The sequence below is a fragment of the Diprion similis genome, chromosome 7 (genome assembly GCF_021155765.1).
Source record: "Diprion similis isolate iyDipSimi1 chromosome 7, iyDipSimi1.1, whole genome shotgun sequence".
NCBI classification, from domain to species: Eukaryota; Metazoa; Arthropoda; class Insecta; order Hymenoptera; family Diprionidae; genus Diprion; species Diprion similis.
Window position 1 is genome coordinate 10,915,804 of NC_060111.1, and position 6,000 is coordinate 10,921,803.

Sequence of the window (6,000 nt, forward strand, 5' to 3'; positions counted from 1 at the left end):
ACACTGAAGGACATTGAAACGTCTATTGTTGATGTTATATGTTACAAAAAGCTAGTGAGTATAATTTCTTAATTACGAATATTCACATGATTCTAAACAATTTTTAAATGGAACTGAATCAGTAGCCAGTGAAAGTCAGGGCTGATTGAGTACAAAAATATCCTGACGTTGATTCTTCTTCAACAGGGCTCCGCCCCAAACGGTTAATTGAATTATTTTAAGAAAATTAGAGAAGACAAAATCAAGACTGAGTCTAGTGCTTCCCTTACTGCGACGAATGGGATTTTGTATTCTCTTATTTTTTCTGGTATTTTTTCTCATTTTTTTCCACCTCCACGTGTTATTACAGTGTAATCAACCATCTGGAGAAACATGATAAACTTAAGATCCTGTAATTTTTCATCACATATATACCTGCCAATAATCCAGTAGACATTTCATAGAAATATGAAATTCTGCATGCATAATATTTAATTATCCGTGATTGTTGAAATCATTTTTTTCTACAGGTTAAAGAACTTAGCAAAATCGGTGGCAATAGCTTGAAGTCTGTCACAATCAATGTGGTAAGACGTCTTTTCTCAAACGAGGTCGCACAGCAGTACAGTTGGGAGGGAAAGAAAAGAAAAAAAAAGTTTTCTGACTTGACGATGTGTAATGCTATCTTGGGTGAGTATTCTAATTGAATCGAATTGGTAAACGTATTTACTTTTCAGATGCATATTCTTGACTAATTTTTTAGGAATGGGTGACATGAAAAGCATTCATCTTTCCTTCAAATTGTAAAAATCAATCAACTATTGGAAATTTTCAGTCTATAACAAATTAAATTGAGATGCAATAAGATAAAGCAGTTCCTCTATTCACAGGTACTGTCCGACGGAGATATGACAATGCTACAGATCATGAAATTTCCCAACCGATTAGAGACTGGCTGCGTCATGCCTCAGAAAGGGTAAAGAAAAGAGTCATACCGCCTGCACAAAACTCATAAGTCTTTCAATCTGCAAGTACACTGAAAAACAAGAGAAGTCTGTGAAGGAATATACGATTGAATTACGTCGTTGATTAATTTCATAATACCCTATGGCATAGTACAGCTAATAACATTAATCTTTCTTTTTTTTAACTTGTCCCAAAGTAATCTATTTTCGAGCGATAGCAGACTTTTCTTGTAAATACATAAGTATTCATAATTGTCATACTCAGATATCACATCTTATAATCTATAAATCATAGCCATCTATCATAAGTCTATCTTTAATTGAAGGTTTTGATTTACTGAAAATTTTTGAACTTATTCTTCATTTTAATATTGTTTTTAACGCAGTAAGCCACTGCTTTTGATTTTTTCATCCTAGAACTGATTCTATAGAAGTTTTAACTGAACAGTCCTAATTATATTCATAATTATAAGTTTTGTTCACTTATATATATTTTATATGAATGTTTACGCGCCTAAAAGTTTATTACAAAAAAAAAATTCTTGAAAATCAATGAAGACTGTTAGTCTAGATACGCACGATAAATGTCACCAAAAATATGACATATACTTTATTTATGAGTATTATAATATTACGTGTACTTATGAAAAAAAAGGAGAAGTATTTTTTTCATTTTATATTTTGATGGTTTCACGAGGAGCTAAAGACTGCTTTGTTTTTTTTTCTGTTCTTTCAATTCATGGTCTATTATATAATGACGATCATGACTGTGTCTTAGTTCATGCACTTTATATTGTATTTACGCAAAAAAGAGGAATATTTCTGTTTTATTTTTCTGACTTGGTATTTCGGATTTGAAAGGGCTAAAGACTGCTTAATTTCTAAGTTGTTTTTTGTTTTCTTTTTTAATTAATAATTAATAATTTATTTCATACCGATCGTGAATGTGTCTAGTCCATGTATATATGAATGTATATTGTATACGTTGTATACGTCAATAAAATGCCATATTTTATTATTCAAATTCTGACTCACATCCTCTGATTATATTCCTATATATATAATAGTATTTTTCTAAAAAATTTACCTCCAATACATGTCACTGAGGTAGCCCTCGGATGTAATGTGAATGTGAACAGAACAGTACTACGAAAGTCCGGGTTATATTCGCGAATATTCATAGGATGTCGTATTGTGCAATCCTACGGATATCTGAAAAGCGGACATCTGGATGTTCCTAGAACATCTTGTATACATCCGGGGGATGTATTAGGATGTGCTAGGGATGTCCGCAATGGACGTACAGTACCTCCAGAGGACATTTTATGAACGTATTTTGCTGTGTGGGTGCATAAGCCTGCACGCCGGAATTACCCACGTCGTCGTGTAGATGTGCGTGGCATCGACGAGACCCGGCAGGCGGATCTTGTTGATATGATTTCGTACGCTGGACAAAACAAAGGCTACAAGTGCATGCTCACAGTCATTGATATTTTTTCAAAGTATGCGTGGGCTGTACCGACAAAGAGCAAGTCCGGGGATGATGTTACAAAGGCGATGGAATCTGTGCTTGTTCAAGGACGTGTACCGAAAAAATTACACGTCGACAGAGGAACAGAATTTTACAACTCAAAATTCGGATCTCTTGTGACACGCTATGGAGTCAAACTTTACTCCACGTACAGTAATTTGAAGGCTTCGATCTGTGAACGTTTCAATCGTACGCTGAAAAGCAAAATGTGGACACAGTTCAGCATGCAAGGAAGCTACAAGTGGCTCGACATCTTATCTGATTTGGTATTGGCTTACAACAACACCAAACACCGAACCATACGAATGAAACCATCGGACGTCACGGTTGCAAACGAGAAGCAATTATTGCGTCAGGCGTACGGAGGGCTTCAAGCGATACCTATCAAACCGACACAGTTCAGAACTGGCGACAAAGTCCGAATCAGCAAATTCAAAAACGTCTTCGAGAAAGGTTATACTCCCAATTGGACGACTGAAATATTCACAATAAGCCGAGTGGTAAATACTCACCCCCTCACGTACAAGCTCAAAGACCATCAAAATCAACCCATCGCTGGCGGTTTCTACGAACAGGAGCTCCTCAAGGTTGAACATCCGGACATCTATCTCGTGGAAAAGGTTCTCAAAAAGCGTGGAAAGAAATTATATGTTAAATGGTTAGGTTTTGACAGTACACACAACAGTTGGATAAATGAATCTGACGTGTAACATCATTATTGAATAAATGAGATTCTATTGCAAATAGGCATGTGTGTTTATTTTACATCTTATATAATAAAACAACGTTGTACAATTATATTTCATAACCTATAGATCACGATACGGTAATTACAAAGCTCAAACGTATACGCTAGGGTCCAGGCTTATAGCCCCACGGAAGCGTGTCGGTCGTGTTGTGAAACACGATCCGCTTGTCGTCATTCCAGCTCAGTGCCACCTTCTTCTGTTCCACAGTATAAACCTCATGCTTTTGACTCAAGAATAAATTCTGACTTTTGATCAAACTTTCATGTTGTAAAGCACATTCCAAATAATCATTAAAAGTTATTGTTCTCAACGTTGATCCCTTAACCCCTTTAGCACGTTTTTTGTCGTTCTTATCTCCTAAGACCCTGAATGAATATAACTTTGCTCTTAATCCTACAAATTCTAACATTGTTCGACCGTTGTTTTCATCCTTCATCAAGCCGAGGACTTTTTTATTTGCTAAAGGCATTCCGTAAGCGTTATCGACTGAGTAATCAGATGTGTCGAATTTATGCAAGTCCATTTTCATACACTGGTATACGTCGGGGACGGTGATGTGATATACTAAACTATCTGTATCAGTGTACATTAATTTTGCTTAGTTGCCAAATTTATTCTTAATATAATTGTCGTGAAAATCGTAGATATAAGTTTTCGAAAGATCCAGGATGGAGAAACCTGCATACAAAGGTTTGTTTAGTTTGACTTTCGTTTTCTTTAATTCGACTATTACCATATCTTCATCAAAAATGGTGCAGCTATGGAAATTTGGTTTAGCTATAGTAGCTCGAGCACCGTATCTTCCGTCCCATTTCGTGATCAGCCTGACATCTCTATACTTCCTACTATTTTCCATTGTTTTACCGAAAACTGCGTTGTTCATTAATTTATAAAAGTTTTTTTCAAATTCGTTGTTCGATTTTTTCCGTAAATCAGTATTCAAATCTATGTAATTTTTTAGCCATGGTGTTTGCCGGAATTTGAGAACTTTGTGAATTTTAACCAACTTCAGATCTAATTGTAAGCATTGTTTTAAAACACGGTAATGAATAACATAGTTTTGTTTGGGAAGTAGCGTGGTCGTCAATTTCGGTTGCTTAGTACTCGAGATCGGAGGTATGTAGTGCTCCGGACACAGTGGTAAATTTTTATGCATTTCATGCAGTTCCGCAGGATATTCCAAATCTACCTCTAATATGTAACCGAACTCCGCATCGTCCGAGATGGTAAGAACGTCGCATTGTCTGAAGTCTGATACCCATTCGAAGGAACTGTATGGGAGAGCGAAGCTCATAGCAGCACCGTACAAATTGTTAACATCGAAGTACATGAGATAATATTCTTCGACTTGTGGATCGAATGCCTCTTCCATATATCTGTTGTTGGCTTTTGCGTATCTGTTCGAACACTGCGACACACCACCTCGGATACCTTTTTCTATAAACATAATCATATCTATATCAATGAGAAGCTCGAGCTCGATGCCGGTACACTTTAACATTGCATCAAACGACAGACCGGGCGCTGTGTAGTAATGTAATGGGTCCAGTTTGTAAGTTGTCCAACAATTCTGTCGAAAATTTTGAAAAACGTCAGCTAGTAAGAATACGTCTGTTTGTAGATATAAATCTGAATACTCTCCCAAAGTTTGAACGTTAAAAGTTTGCCAAACTTCGCATGCATGTGCATAGTCGTCGTCTGATATATCCCGATCGTTTAATTTCGAATAAAATTGTGGTTTGGTCGGTAATCGTCTGTCCTCAAGCTTCCCCCAATTATCGATATGCTCATACGGAAAAACACCTTTTCTAGTCAATAACTGAAATTTATCTAAATTATGGCAAAACTTTGTAATTGTGTAATTGATTTTTGATCATCACCCAGATACGTTGCTAACTTCTCAAGACTACTGGGCATGAAGCGGAACGAATCTATGAATCTAAACTTTATATCTGTTCCCTTGACATATTTTGTAAAAGAAATGTACTTTTCTTTGTTTACGGGTAGAAGCTGGATTGTGCCCTCGAACGATGTAGCCAACGCTTTAATTGGAAAATGGGAATCATAACCCGATAGATTGTGGAATATCACAGGAATTGTATGTGAGTTTTGATAATTCAGGTTGCAGCCTCGATGAGCAGCACCACGATACTTTCCAGTGAAATGGCAGTGATCACGATGTTTGACGTCTTCGAGGGTAAACGGTTTGTCACAAATGTGACACACTGTTGCCGAATGCAATTCGTTGATTTGATGGAAATTAAGCGGTTCCATTGGTACAACAGTTTTGAAATAAGTTTCTAACGAATGTGCCAATTTCTCTAACTCAGTCACAAACCATTGAATGCAAGTCTCTCCACGATTAATTTCGAATTTTGAAATTGAATCATTAAACGCACAATGTAGATAATAGGCTATACTGTACGGCGTATGCTTCTGATAAATTGTTCTGTTTTCCCCAAGACTTTTAAGAGTGGGTTGCAGTAGACAGTCTAGATCTGCGTGAATGCAGAATGGAACAGTTTCTTTATGTTTGAAATTTTTGAATTTAAGAATTTTGTCCTCTTCTGTCGGTAAAATAACTTTGGTTTTGTTTAAGTTCAGGCAATCTACATTGTGCTTTAACAAACATCTTTCAGATTGAAAGTGTGACAGACACCTATCGCACAACCAAGTACGAGCACGGTGACCAGAAATTTGAGATCTTGTTAATCGTGATAAATTTCGAATACATGCAAAATGGTGTATTCTTTTATTCTTTGTGTAATTTTCCAGA